This window comes from Vicia villosa, unplaced genomic scaffold (assembly GCF_029867415.1).
Source record: "Vicia villosa cultivar HV-30 ecotype Madison, WI unplaced genomic scaffold, Vvil1.0 ctg.000912F_1_1, whole genome shotgun sequence".
In the NCBI taxonomy this organism is placed as follows: domain Eukaryota; kingdom Viridiplantae; phylum Streptophyta; class Magnoliopsida; order Fabales; family Fabaceae; genus Vicia; species Vicia villosa.
In genome coordinates this window covers 229,367-246,196 of record NW_026705410.1, presented here as the reverse complement: position 1 = coordinate 246,196, position 16,830 = coordinate 229,367, and positions in this window count along the sequence as shown.

Genomic DNA, 16,830 nt, shown 5'->3' with positions numbered 1-16,830 from the left:
GGAATCCAAGTAAGGAACCTTGATTAGGGAAGTAGAACAGCTCCTAGGAGAAATAAACTCCTATACTTGAGGAATGGAACAAACTTTCGGGAGAAATAAACTCCGTGCTTGGCGAGAGACCAAGTTTCCAGGAGAAATAAACTCCTATGATTGGGGGGAGAACTCTCAGGAGAAATAAACTCCTATGCTTGGGAGAGACCTAGTTTCCAGGAGAAATAAACTCCTATGATTTGGGGAGAGAACAAAATAACTCAGAAGATTGTGCTCCAAGCTTCATGACCCATGAGGGAATTTTCCTAGTGGATACTTGGAGAGATTTGTCAAATCTCGACGTAACTGCCCCAGATTGGTTGAATTTGAGAGAGGATCCTCCACTTGATTGCTCCAGATTGATGGAACTCAAGAGATTTATCGACATGATTGCCCCAGATATGTTGAATTTGAGAGGTCAAACCTCGATTCAATTGCCCCTGATTAGGTACATCTTACTAGAATCCTCAAGCTTCCTTTGTTTTGAAGTCAAACAAATATGGAAACAACTTTACCACGCTCAACGGAGTCTTCAAACTCTTTTTCTCAGAGTAATCAAAGAACACATCAGCTATTCATGCCCAACGAAATTCTTTAGAGAACCTGCCCCTTGATGGTCAATATTTGAGATGATTAGCTTTTACTCCTCGGAGTTCTCAAGTTTCTTGTACTTTGACATGATCACGTTACTCACTGATTCTCATCCTTGAAAATTTCCTTGATGTTAAGCACATATTTTGCATGCAAAAGAATGTTAATTCTAAGAATGATAATTCTAATGCAAAGCCTATGTTAATCTTGAAGTTTAAAACTTTTTATGAAACGAGGTTGCGACCTCTTGTGACTGAATCACTAGTTGACACAACCTCGATTTTTGCATATGGAAGAAAAAGCAAGCATACGATACCAACATAGATGTGAGTCTCGCTTCATTGGGAGTCAGTTAAACGCTATCTCATCGGAGCGTGCTTTCAAAATAAACCCTACTTCAATTAGGACTTTTAAGGGTTGTAATTTGGCCGGGTTCACGGTTTTTAGAAAACAAAATATTTTTAGGCTCAAAATTATTTGTACCCACCCCCTTCGTGATGTTCTCCAGTCCTATGTTCAGTTAACTCGACACGAGTGTTCATCCCTCACAAGGAATTTGAAATGGTTGAGGAATCAATGAGGTTCTTTGGACATGGCGGTCGCTCACCTTTTATTCTTCTGATTCGTTGTCACACGACTTTGTTCTTGCTTGGCAATTTCATTGTCTTTGTTCTCATGCTTCTTTTATCATTTTTCTTTTCATCCTTTTCTTCTTATATCTTTTTTTGCCATTTCTCTTTTTTTTTTGCTATATATATATTTTTTTGAACAAGTCGTGTGACCTCGCATTATCTTTGATTCGTTGGAGGTGATTGCGACCGCCTCACTCCTTTGATTTGATGAAGGATTACCATTGTGGTATCGTCGTCTCTTGATCTCTTGATGAAATAAGGATAATCATTGCGGTTTTGACATTCCTCAACCTTTTGAAGGATAACCATTGTTGTATCCTTAGATGCATACCCTTTTGGTGAGTTTTGAACACTCGATCAAGTTAAATGAACACTACCCTGCCCCAAGGTTAAAATAAGGGTTTTTATGATTAGAAAAGAAACTCCTACTTCAAAGCTCAAAGGGGTTAACGAGGGTCTATCTCCCTTATATCTCCGGTGTTTAGGGATTTGAAACAATGCCTGTACATCCTCAGTAGGGTTTTTTATTCAAAAGCACACAATTGGAGATTTTGCATTTTTTATTTTTCATCATTCTCCCTCAACTCTTTGCCTAAGCAAGCGATTAGTAAAGTTGGTATCGTAATGCCAAAAACATTTTATGAGTGATAACGAATGGATTACTTCAAGACAAACATAAACAATGTATTATGATTTTCATTCAGAAATTAACAAGTTTTTACATGCTATCGATGCTTAAACACACAAAGGAAGAATTACAATGAATGCAGTAAGAAACTAAATGAATGTCGTTGTTGAGGAGACTTGATTCCGTCTGGACTTATTGATCTTGAATACTTTTTGCAGTTCTTTCCAAACACTTCAGATTACTTCAAAAGAAAACTCCAACGAAGTCACCCAAGAGTTGTAAACTTTTGCCTTACTTTAGGGATTCGAGCAATGCGAGTGATGCAATGCTCAAGATAAGAGTATGTCTTGCTTATCCCTCGTGCGGGAGCCCCAAGCATATTCATTGAAGAAGTATTTGCCATCAAACATGGAGGAACCTTGCATGGTCACCAAACTTAGAGAAGCTACTTGTTGCAAGGAGAGCTCAAACACCAACTGAAACACCAACCTCCACGGATACAACTGAGCACAAGAACCTTGAGAATGAGAGATGCTTCTACAAAACATTCTTGATTACTTTTTGAAAAAGATTCTGACAAAGTTGCTCGAGAATTTGTGGTGTTTTCATTATTATCATACCAACGAGTTCAAACAAGGAAGTAGCCTTCTACAAAATAGGAAATACTGAAATGAGAATACGGAAATGAAATGATGATTGCCATAGTTGAGGAGCCTTGACTCCATTTGGGCTTATTATTCTTTGGAGACTTTCTAAAATTCGGGCTCTTACTCGGGCAAGGGAATTCCATTCACACACATGTTTCCTCCTTGAAGGGTTATATACCTCTCGTTAATCAACTGTTGTACTTTGGCTTTGAAAGCGTTGCAGTCTTCAGTGGAGTGCCCTGCTGATCCAGCGTGATACCCACATTGCACATTAGGATCATACCCAGGTGGAAACGGATGGGGTGGAGGCTTCAGAGATTTGGGAACCACCAATGAGCTTTCGACTAGATAGGGCAAAAGTTTAGTGTATGTCATAGGAATCTGGTCCAAAGGAGCATTTCTTCGTCCCAAATTATTTCTAGGTTGGCATTGATTTGGATGACCTTGTTGATATGGAGCACTTTGCTTTTGTGGCAAATACTGAGTCGGTTGTTGTTGGACCATCTGGGGTTGTTGATGATTCAAATACCCAATCTGTTCAGGTGTCTTCCCCTTTTGATTTGGTTGTGAAACAATCAAAGACTGATAAAGTGGAGAATTCGGAATCCAAGATAGTGTGTTGTGCTTCTGACTTGAAGTAGATCCGACATAGAAGTATGACTCAACCTTTTCTTCCCCCACAGGTGGAACTCTATTTCCTTGAACACTCATACCCTCGGGGGTGAACAAAATCACTTTTGAGTCAATGAGATCTTGAATTTGATGTTTCAGCGCCCTACAATTTTCAGTATCATGACCAGGTGCCCCAGAATGGAACTCGCATCGAGCATTGGCATCAAAATTGGGGGGAAGCTTTTCAGGCATGGACAAATCGCGTAGCTCAACCAACCGAAGTTCCAGCAAACGGGGAAGTAATTGAGCTAAGGCATCGGGATCGGATCGAGAACTCTCTGAGGCATCTTAGGTTTTTGCCCACACATTTGGCCTCCTTGATTCATTCTAGGGACATGAACAAATTGACGTGGAGGTAACGGCACTTGAAGTTGAGGGAGATCTCTCTGAGGCATCCCATGAGTGGAAAAAGATCCTATTGAAGAGAAGGGGTCCACAATTTCTGTTGCAGCAGCAGGGACAACATCACCTTCTTTTCTTAGTACCATCCTCAGAACTTCCATGATCAGGCTCAATTGAGTCTTTAACTGATTTTTTTCCTCTTTTAGTGCATCCTGATTATGGATCAAGTCTTGCATCTCCAACATGAGATGACCCATTTGTTCCCTCATCTCATCCATTTCCTCACGGAGTTGTTCCATAGTTGATATCGGAGCTCGTGGCAGTGAGAAGTCAAATCTGTTGTTGATCTTGAAATCTGGATAGGAAGGGTCCCATAAGTCTTTGAAAGAACCATGAAATGCATGATAGTATGAATGCATGTTTCATTTATGAGAGATCCTAAAGTCTTTTCATACACTTTCATTTTCTCCCTTTTTTTTTGGAATCAAAGCTTTATTTTGTATAGAGTATCTTTTCTTTTTTCTTTTGCTTTTCTATTTCCCTTTTTTCTTTTTGTTTTTCTATTCTTTTTTTTTTTGGAAATAGACTTTAGGATCCCTCATAAATGGAGTGGATAAAGCAATGATGTTATGCAATGCAAGAGCAGGGGATCAAGGTCCACACAATCTGAGTGATATTTGTATACTCTCTGAATGACTGATATAAAACCTCCGTGTAGACCAAATGTCACAGGATCAAAGGTTCGACATAGATCATAGAACCAGAAGAACCATAGTCACCAATAGAACCAAACAGTCATCGACGGAACCAAATAGTCACCAACGGAACCAAATAGTCACCAACGGAACCAAATAGTCACCAACAGTACCTGTCATGTATATCCCTCCCCACTCACAGGTGTAGTCTAGGTCAGGGTCAGTCAAAATGGCAACCAGCGTTATCAGTCCTCCTGAGGCACCACCATTGTTGCATCTACATGCCAACGATGATACCCCATTTGGACCTCGACTGGGCGTGGGTCTCATGCTCGCACTAGACAAGACCTGACATCTCATCGGCGTCATGACTATCCACTCTATCCTAGGTGTCCTATGTGTCAACTCTGGCCTGGGTATTGGGCCTTTTACCTCATAGAAACAATCCCACCCAACCTGCAAACAGTGAAAATATGTGGCCTCCACGAAGACCCATAATATAATCTAGGATGCGGGAAAGTAAATGTGCAAGCAGGAAAATAAACATGATATGCAAAACATGAAATAAATAAATGCGACATATAGACAAAATATAGCACACCCAACAAATAAGCAAACAAACGGATAGGCTAGGATCGACTCGCTAAAGATGGACCCGCAATAGGTCTAGCAACATCCCCAGCAGAGTCGCCAGCTGTCGCACGCTCGCGAAAAATGAACAGAGTCGCCACCAATATATTTATCCCAAAAGGGAAAGGAATATCAGAAAACCTCACAAAGGGTAAGAACAAGGTCTTTCGACCAGAGAATCAAGGTACGGGAGTCGGTTACGCAAGAGGAAGGTGCTAGCACCCCTCACGCCCATCGTACTCGATGGTATCCACCTATGTTTGTTTCTATCTAAAGGGTGTAAAACTATGTCTATGTCTAAATGCGAAATGAATGCAAAATGTAGGGAAAATAAAGAATTGTACTCGCACGGGCCCTACCCCGCTGCCTACGTATCCTTTTCAGGAATCAGAGTTACCGTAGCTCGGCTCAAGATTTTCTGTTTGTTTTTGTGTTTTTTAGTTGGGCGGAGTTAACGCTCGCGCTCTTGCATAAGGGGACAGCCTAGGATGCAATGGAGCGGAGATAACAATGCCCTTAAGAAAAGAGGGAAGAGAGAGAATTGGTTTGTATCTTTTAAGGGTAATTCCATGATGACGAAGACCCACTACAAGGCTTCACATCACTTTCTTACTTTGTTTTAAATCTGACCATTTATTAGTGTTTTGAGTGTTTTTGGTTGGTGTCTTTTAAAGGGGAAATTATTCGTGACTTAGATCATACCAAAAGGATTTTGTTTGTTTCTTTGGATATTTAGAGAATGCACATCGAGGTCTACACCACAATCGATTCTCTAAATGACGGATAAGAAATACATCGAAATCTACATTCCAATCATTTCTTTCCGTTTAGTAGAAAAGAACGTACATCGGGGCCTACACCCCAATCATTTCTTTTCTACTATGTGGGGAAGAACGTACATCGGGGCCTACGCCCCAATCATTTCTTTCCCACCATATATCAGAAGTGTGACAGTATGATCTTTGTCAGGTTTTTATTAAGTATTTTAGAGTTGAAAAAGGAAAAGAAGATGAAATGGGGAACTAGTCTACCATCCTAATCTATGTTATTCTAATTCCTAACCATCACCTAAGGGAAGTTATGAAGTTGTAATATCACTATATCAAACACAGAAGATTATATACAAAGAAACACTAAACAAAGTGAATATTTACATACGAAAAGAAAATTCAAGCAACAATAGAAGGAAAGTATCTAAAAATCAAATTTAGGTTCTAATGTCCTTTAAACATCTCTAATAGCACATACAAAAGGAAATCAAGGCTATTGCGTAAATGCAAACCACATTATGGACAACATTCACATGATTACCCATTTAGAAACATACTTCAATCGGGCATAGAAACGTTAATGAAACTCTAATCAAAACAGAGAATTGAACTTTCATTTTTTACACACATGGAGATATAGGGGACTACTGACATCACACAAAAAATGGGGGTTTAAATCTATTCCTAAGGTACTTAACAAAAATTATTTTGTAAACTATACTAAACGTAAAAGAAATGTGAACATGTGAAGAGAATGATTTACTTAAAAAGGAAATTAATCTCTAAAAAAAATATGCAAAAAATACTACAATTATTTACACACATTAAACTATCTAAAATATATTTTTACTCATTTTTAATGGCATGGAAAAATGATTTATGGAGTAAAAGTTATGAGAAAAACAATTGAAAACAAAACTAAAAAACTGTCAGCCAGGGGTGTATTAGCAAAATTGACTTAGACTGGATTCTGTGTTATTAGCGCTTTGGGCCTAACTTTGGGGATGTGTGAAAAGCAAAGTACCAAGCCAAGATAATATTTTATTTCCACTTATTCCTTCTACTATGCAGCATGTATTTTTCATTTTTCACACATAGACTATAGTATTTATTTTTGAACGTGACATGCATACATGCAGACATTGTATCAATTGGTCCATCTTTATTTAAGTCACTAAAAGACAAACTACACACAAGCCAATCAGAAGCTAACACTGCACCATTCCAATCATGTTAGTAAAACAAAATGATCAATCTGATGGGAACATGGACCAGTCACGTATCGCCACGTAAGGCTAGCATGAAAAAGAAAGATGAAACCCTCGCCGGACCGTGGCCGTTCCGGTCATCTTCTTCGGCGGCTTCACCACGCCGGAGATCATCACTCTGCCCAGAAATCGTGAAAGCATATACCTTTCCACTTAATTTCTTGCGCTGATCATGAATATCCACTTAGATTTTCCTAAATCTTTCTCTATCATCTTCACCGAATACAACAACTAAACCCTAACTTCACATACTTCCTCTAAAATGCACACTAACACCATCAATTGATTCACATTCGTTCACAGCATTCGAATACACAACATATATAAGCAAACGCGAGTCAAGGATTCATGTTACAGGTTGCAAAGCAATAGACATATCGCAATCACTCAAGAATGAGATGCAAAGACCATAGATAGATCTACTACGATGCTGAGTGGTTTTGAGGAATTACCTGCGTGCGGTTTGAATGAAGAAGGCTTGAAGAATCTTCACAAATCTTGGAAGTTTCTTGAAGATGATGACGATGCTGTGCGAACTCCTTCTTGACCGTTGACGCGAGATTTCAATCTTGCTGTATGTGTAGGTGAAGATGATGTTGGCTGCAGTTACGTGATGATGATGATGAAGGCTGAGGGAGATTTGAGGAAGCTGAAACTAGGATAGTGGTGGTTGCATCAATGGATGATGAAGATCAATGGTGGAATAGTTTGTTACTATGCGTAACAAACTTTTTGGCTAGGGAGAATGAGGGAAAGAGGGAGAGTAGTGAACTGAGGGAAGTGAGAGAGATAGCTTTTTGAGAGAGTAGGATCCGAGAGCTTCTTTGTGAAGTGATGGACTATTATATAGAGTGGGGATGAGTATGAGCTTTTAGGTGAGAATGATGTGGGATTAATCTTATGCTAGCTGGATATGTATTGCAAATATGGTGACAATTCTCTTGGCTTTCACGTAGGCAGTGGTTTGTTTGGCAATATTGAGTAAAAGTAGCGCTGCCCATGAAACTCTATAGGTAATGTTGCAGCATGCCTTGCATGCATGGCTTACTTGCACCGGCCCATGCACAGCTTCAATCACGTGACTTGAGAGTCAAATATCTCACTGATTACGCCTTCAAATGCCCTGTTTTTTTGGCTCACTGAATAGAGGGCGTGGAGGTGAACATGAGGATACCAAGTTTGCATCTGATGGGCCCTTGTATTTTCTTGAAATTAGTCCCAAAGTCAGCACACCACGTGCTCGATGAAAAGCATGCGCGTGACTCAGGATTTTGGCTTGCACTTCTTGCAGCGTATACCATGACAAGGGCTTGACTTTGAGCATTCATAAATGATTCAATATTCAACCAAATGACTCAAATCTTGTTTCATTACATAGAAGACATGGGAAAGAATTGAAGCGTACCAAGTTTGCTTCCATAACATTTTTGTAGAGCCCTAAAATTAGCAAGAGATTTGGCATGCCATGCGTTTGTTAAAATGCCAGGTCATGACCTGACTTGTGACCTGGATTGTGACTTGGATTGTGACTTGGATTGAATGAGTTTTCAGCCACTTCACACCACTTTAACTCTTCATACAAGCTTCAAATGAAAAAGTGTCCAACTACAAAGTTGTTCTTCTCCATGAGAGGAACAACTTTGATGTTGGAAATTTTTCCAGAAAATGCCATTTGCCACGTGTAATCCAGTGCTGAAGTGGACTGCTCACCAAGATTTAAAGCATCAAAATTTTTTTCTAAGTGTTGAAAATTGTCTTTTTGCTATTTTTGTAACTTTTTGTCGAACTCCCGATTTTATCCATTCTTCGACTTTTCTTGATTAATTTTCCACCAAAAGTCAATATTTGAATAATTTTCTGATCTTGACCCAAAAGTCAACTGTTCTGATTTTTCCGACTATTGATGAAATTTCTGATTAAATCTCTTCCAATCAAATCCAGTCAAGCAAACCCATCCACAAGGTTAGTATGAGAAGCTTTCCACACATAGAAGCCATCTCTGGTTAAATGTTGACCAGAAAATCAACAGGTTGACTTTGGTCAAAGAAACACTGATTCAGGAACCAGATGATTTGCAAACTTGTACTCTTCAATCAATGCCTTGAGACAGAGAGAAACCCTAATCCAGGAGGGCTTCAATGAACATAGAGCCACATGATTATACCTCAGTCTTCTTATTCTCTGATCAAAATTCTTTGTAATAAAGCTCCTCCTTGTTAATCTTTGAATAGTACCAATGATATGAATGCATGAATGTGAGTTATGGCCTAAGTGATGTATGTACATGAATCATAAGCCAGGTGAATAGGGTAGGACAAATTTGGGGTATGACACAAGGGACTGGAAAAAACCATGAATTCTTGTCCCCTACTAAACCATGCGACAACTTTTTGTCCCAAGCAAAAATTATCAACAAAAAAAAATTCAAAATACCATTTTTTTACTCTCTTTCTGATTATTTAATATTTTTATGAGGTTAAAGGTAGTGCACTGACAGTGTAAAAAAGTTTTACACTGTCATCCAATAGAAACAAATCGTTTTGCCATGTCATATAAGTTATTTTAAAATTACAGTCTGAGTTGTCCTGATTCATGGTCGTAATTGGTTGACAGTGTAAAACTTTTTTACACCGTCAGTGCATCACCCATTTTCTCTATTTTTATTCATAAATGTAATATTAATATTTTATATATTAAAAATATTATAATAAAAATTATATCATTTTTATTCGGTTCATCGACATATCAAACAAAGTAGAGAAAAATATCTATTTATTCTTTTTCTTGTCTTCTCATTTTGTTTCATAAATATCAATATTTTTATTTCAAAAATAAAAATTATATGAAAAATTATATTATTTTGTCTGATGCATAAACATATTAAACAAATTAGAGTAAAAAAAATATTTCTTTATATTTTTTCCTCATTATTTAATATTTTGATTCAGAAATATTATATGTTATATATCGATAAATAATATTACAGTAAAAATTATATTATTTTGTCTGGTGCTTAAACATATCAAGCACAATCGAGAAAAATTGTCCAATAAATTAACCATCAAACACAGCACAATACAAAAAGTTGTCTTGTACTACTATTCTGTACTATTTAGTACTGTTCTGTCAAGTACTTCATATTTTTCAAATCAAACACACCCTTAGGGATTTCTAGAATATACAAGTGTTAAGAAATCCTAAGTTAAGTTTGCGCTCTTTTTTTTACAGAGTAACTTCTCTTTGTTTGTCAAGGCACAATATTGTGTCATTTCTCCAAGTCTTCAGCTCTGTTTATAGAGAATCAGCAAAGATACGTCGGAGAGAACTTCTGGTACACGTGAGTCTTCAAGAGAAGTAATAACAGATTCGTTGCAATGCTTTCTGATATGGTTAATTTCGTTGCAATTCCATTTGAAACTCCTTTGCGTCAAAAGGAATTATCAATTGCAATTCTTCGCGCTTCTACAAATTTATGCTATGTCTTCACATGACTAGAAGAAGACAAAATGACCTCAGAGTCTAATACCGACTTGTCAAAAATTCCTTCATTCTTGAGCTTTAACTGTCTTCAGGTTCTGATCCTTCAGAGTCTGAATCTTAGCTTCTGATCCTTCAGACTCTGAGTTTTCAGAGGTTGACTTGAGCAGAGTCTGGGATCTTCAGATGATGAACTTTTCCAGAATTTGATCTTTAGAAGTTGACTTCTTCAGAGGCTGACTCTTCAGAGTCTAATCTTTAGAAATTGCATCTTTAAGCTTCTCTTTGAATGTTCAGTGCAATATCAAAACTGACTATCAATCAGTATATTAATCTTTGTGCCTGCCAACTTAAAAACACATTATTATACCCAATCGTTCTTTAAATACTTTGTTATCATTAAAACCCAAGGGATATGGTACACACCAATTTTGTTCCAACAATCTCCCCCCTTTTTGATGATGACAAACATAAGTATTTAAGAACAACAGTTGTTGATTTAATTAACAAGTTAACTTCAGGGTCTGAGGTTTGTAAGCTCCCCCTGAGTTTGATAGTCATAAGGGTAAAGTTTGTAAGCTCCCCATAAATTCTATCCAAGTTAATTAAATTTTTATTTAAAGCATAAAAGAAAATCTCCAGATTCAGATGCTCATCCTACTCTCCCTTTTGTCATAAACAAAAAGAAGCAAGTAGAAATAAAGCTTAAATATAAACATTTTAGATTATATTAAATCTAGATAAAAATGATCAAATTCAGTCTTTTCTTTCCCAAAAAATAATTTAATAAAAATAAAAACAAGTTTCAAAGATTTTAAAAAAGGGCTAGAGTGGTTGAGAACAATTCTTCAATTCTAAAGATGGTCAAATCTTGGTTCTAACAATTGAGCATAGATCAATAAGGATCAAACCTTAAAAGATGTAGATGAAGAACCATACCAGCTCTCTCCTGTCTCCATTGGTGCACAGTGTCCAAGACTGACCAAACTCTATCTCGAACTCCCTATAAAAGCATATTTTGAAAACCAGCAACAACATCATACTCTTTCTTCCAAATACCTCTCTTCTTATCAAGAAATACGGGTAAGACAAAGCCAAATAAGAATTTGGGGAAAGACTTCGCTAAGGAGATTAGCAAGCTCATGAAAAAGAAGAAAAAGGAAGATAATATCAAGGCCACAGAAGATGCAAGAGCTCAGACTGCCACAACTGCTCAGACTTCAAAAGTAGGAACCATTTTTTAGTCCAAGATGAAGAATCCTAAGAAGAAGAAAGATCCAGCTGGAGAAATTGAATCAGACACATAAGTAGATGAAGACTCGATTAAATTTTGGCAAAGCAGATGGATGACAAATCGACCAATACTAAAGGTTGTAATCCTTTATCATATTCCATCTTTATCTTAAGATTGATTTAAACATGTATTGTACTCTTCTTAAATAAAACTACAGATCCTTGTTTCAATTCTTTTTATGAAGTTCTTGCCACATTAATCCTTTGATTAACCAACTGATGAAGAAATCTCTGAATAATGTTCAACCATTTCAGCCAGTTTTAGAGAAAAGTTAAAAAGGCATTGGAGATCCTTGAATTATGATTTGAGCCATGGAGTCATGTCTTGATTAAATTGGGAGTTGTTGACTTTGAATTGAGCCACATTTGGACTTGGATTTTGATGAGGGGAATCACTTGAGCCTTTTGAGAATTTTTTAGCTCCTTTGTGGGCCTCAAAACCCTAGTTTGCCTGAGTCTCCTGATCAGTCACATACCTTGAGAAACAAACAACAAGCAAAACACAAATCTTTTTTGGTATATTTTTTATTTGTAAATGATATATGAACAATGATGATGACGATGATGATGATGATGATCACACTATTCTCAAAGTGAGGTGGGATCTCAGGGTCAAAAATTGGGGTACAGCAGATTGTATTTGCATTGAAGAAGAAGCCAACACAAACAATTGATTCTGAAGATAAACCTATTCAGATGATGATGAAGATTGTGTTAAATTTGCTTCAACAAGAGATATTCTAGCTTTCTGTTTAGATGTTCTAGATTCAATCCTGATGTTCTGGCTTTTTGTTCAACATATGTTCTTATGATTGGTTGATGTTTGTCTACTCCTAATTCGATGTGTGCATGTGCTAACATACTGACATCTGTATTGACTGACTGATTTTTTTGGGGATCAACTTTGCCAAATGATGGAAAAAAGGGGGAAGTAATTATGTGTAGGGGTAGTAGGTTTTGACTAGTGACCATATGGTTTGTGCTAATGTTATTGTTTTGATTTTGTGCACACATGCTGAAGCATCTGACCCTAAAATTTGTGTGCTGATCTTTTTGTATGTGTGTTAGTAGTATCTGTTGATTTTGACGTGAATATTAACTGTTTGTTCATGCATGACAGACTATGTGATTGCATGACTGACTGTTTATGGGAGCATTGATTTATGAAGCTCTGACTGTGTATAGCAACCATTTGACTTTTGACTATGTTACTGATTTGTGTTGTTGCTACTCTAATTTCTGTTACTACTGTTACTGTTTAATTTGTGTGCCTGTGTGTGGTCTGCTTAATGCTCAACTATTGTTGCACATCTTGTATGTTTTGGAAAAATGTTATTCTTCCAAAAAATTTCAAAGGGGGGGAATTGAGTTTCCTTTTGGATTGGCTGCATTATTCAAAACAACATGGTTTGTTTAAGATATTTTTGTGAACAAGGACACATGTGGGAATAAGTGTCCTAGCATGAGTGCAGCATTTGTTCCTGGTCTGTATGGACAAGGATGTCGTTGTGTGCGCGCGTTTTTTAGTTGATTGGAGTGTATTCTTTTGCTGATGTGTGTATGCAACAAGGATTGTTTTTATCTTTTAGCAATCTTATCTGTTTGATTATTTAATTAGGTTAAATTTAAATCATGGAGATATAAATTTGAATTCAAATCAAATCTTTTTAGTGGAGCTATTTTAGAGAAACAAATCTTAACTGAATCTCCACCATATATGGATGTGATCACTGAACCACGAGCTCGAGTGATAATTTGTGTTTTAGGATGAGTCTTTGATTGTTGTTTCCCGTACACCACGTTATTGCTTCATTCATATTATAAAGCATAGTAGTTGGTTTGTTTAGTTGAGTTGTAATTCAACATTAATAACTTTCACTATTTTTGTTGATCACTAGGGTTAGTGGTTGAGAGAAAGTGATAACGGTTTTTCATATTTAGGGGGAGTCCTAAATAGAAAGATATTAAGGTAGAATTAAGAAGAGGAAAATTGAACATGGAACTTGTTCACCGAAAATACTTTGTACTAATTCTATGGAAGAGTGGATTTTCTTTCTTGGGTTGAATGACCCTAGATGTAGGTGTGGTTTTCACTGAACTGAGTTAACAATTCTATTGTGTTATTTATTTTCCTTATGCATTTATCATCTTTCTTGCAAACTATTTTTTCTAGTATACAATGTCTCCTACATTTGGTTTGACATCTGTCCTCGGAATCTGTCATCTGTCATAAATCAGTTGTACACGTTGTCATAAACATCTGGTCCAACATATGTCCTCTTGTGAATAAAATTTCATATCTGTTTAACTTTTCATAGTTCATGAAGATCCTCCAACATGTGACAGTTCTGGTTGGAACCATTTATTTTTTCTCATTCATTACTACAATCACTCCTCCTTTTTTGGGTAAACTATTAAATAGAACTAAACTTAATATTATCTAATATGGGGTAGATGATACTAGTATTGAGTCACTTGATAATTTCCTTTTTTTATCAATTCTTTTTGGCTTAATATCTTTTTTGTCCATTATCTATACCTCAGGGTTCATTTTGGTCCTCTTTCTTTTAAAACGACCAATTATATCCCTTAGCTAAAATTTTGGTCCCCTTTGTTTTTGATTTTAGATTGTGTTGTTGAAAATGATTTTAGTTTTCGATGTTACCTTTTTCCCTTTCCCACTTTGTTTGTCTTTTTCATGTTCTTCATCTTCATCTTAAATGTTGTTGTTTGAGCATGCTAGTACACCCATTTGAACGGAAATGATTAATTTGATACATTTTAAAAAGTTAAAGGATCAAAATGATTTTTTTTTTAAATTTAAGGGACTAAATTGAACTCCGAATATAAGATAAAGGAAAAAAAATTATTTAACCATTCTTATTCTTCTATTATGGGATTTCATCTCTTTTGTTCTTCAATGATGTTGTTTAATTTATTCTCCAGTAATTTTATATGCATACAAATAAAAGGACCAATCATACATTTTCTTAACCAATTATTTCTTATGTCTCTACAAATCATACATGACTAATTCCTGTTGAGTTGAATTTTAAATAGAGGAGATGATGAATTGTAAGGTGTCATTATCCCCAAATAAAAATGCTTTTAGTGTGAAGGTAATTACCTAACTTTCAATTATGATGGGAATTCAATGGAAGAAAAATGAGTTTTTGAAGTTGTCACTTGACAGCTCAAGTGACTCAAACTTTCATTTTCAAAGTTTTGGATATTGTAGCTCTAGTTTTTTCAATTCAACAAGCTCGTAACATATCCATCTTATCAAAATGATAAAATTAATGATAAAATATGTTTGTGGTATTTTTAAATATTTCAAATTTCGTTTTTAGTCTTTTAAAATATTTCTTTTAAAGAATAGTATTTTTAAAAAAATTCATATATATTTTTTATCTCTCTTGTAACTTAGCGACGGTTTTTATAATTTAGCGAAAGAACTAGTAACGATTTTAGCAATGATTTATTACTTAACAATTGAATTAGCGTCGGTTTTAACTACGATTTTAGTATTATGGATCAAAAATGTGGATGAAATATTTTAGAAGGATTATTCTTTAAAAGAAATATTTTGATGGACTAAAAATAAAATTTAATATATTTAAAAAACCAAAAATATATTTAATCCATTAATATACATGCTTGTGCACTAAAGAATCCGCATCTTTGATCATTGAGATTTCTTCTAGTTTCCCACACCAGAACTCGTGCAGGGTGCACGGGTTTTCCACTAGTTTCCTTTAAAGAATGGTGTTTCTAAAAATTTGCATCCACACTTTTGGTTTCTCTTGTAATTTAGCGGCGATTTTTACAACTTAGTAAAAAAAAACTAACAACGATTTTAGCGACGATTTATTACTTAGCGACAGAATTAACGATGATTTAAACTACGATTTTAGTATTATGAACCAAAAGTATTGATTAAATATTTTACGAGGACAATTCTTTAAATAAAATATTAAGGGACTAAAAATAAAATTTAAAATATTTAAAAGTACCTGAAATATATTTAACCATATAATATACGTGCTTGTGGACTAAAGAATCCACATCTTTAATCATTGAGATTTCTTCTACACCTTCATCAAGGAAACTCATGGCTTTTAGTATGTTGAAAATGATTTGTTGATCATTCATAATCATTGTAAGTTTATAAATTAATATCCTTCTTGTGGATAAATAAAGGTCTTCCCAACATTTCTTCCTTCAAGATGCATCAGTGAGCTCTAGGTTCATAGTAGTGGGATTTACTTCACCAATCGCCAATGTTATGCCTTTCTATTCTTCATTATTTACAAGGACTTTTGATGATTCTTAGGTCTTGAACTTTTGCTGAAATCTTACGATGCAGTATCAATTATATATCACACTCTCTCATTCTCCTTATCTTTTTAATGACATCCTTCTTAAACTTTGCATAATTACTAATTAGGCATTTATTGAAAGGCTTCTATAAAAATAATATTGAAATTGAATTGCTTCAGGAATTCAATGAATTTATTGTATTGCCTCTCTCTACCATATTCACATGATTTGCAATTCACTCCAGTACGTGGTACGAATTCGGGTACGCGGTACGCAGTTCTCAAAGAATTAAGTACATGAGAGGTATACAGAGTTGGTACGTTATTTCGTTCTCGGTACATTAAAATAAAATAATCAGTACGTTATAAAAAAAATATTTAATTAAATTAAAGTCTATATTTATTTAGTCTTAAAACAATTCTAAACTTTATTTGTGGAATATAAACTTTATATGAATAATTATATAAGCTAATAGAGATAAATTTATGCATATGAATATATGTAAGTCCCACATCGGAACCTTTACTTAGCTTTAGTGTTATGGTTACTTATAAATACACTTTGCAGCTACGTTGGATTTGTAAGACTCATACAGCTATTAAAGAAGCTGGTTGAAAATAGGGCCAGAGATTTATCACTTCAACATAGAGTGAGAAACAAATCCTTGGTTTTGAAGTTTTAAAATTAGTTTAATTTTATTTATTTATTAATGATGGTACTCTGGTACGACATATTTCTTACTAATTCGCAAAAGTTCCGGGAACCGTTACTCTACTTCCTTAGAAATTCTTTATGGATATGGAGGTGGCGGCCTCTCTGAAATAAATATATGTGT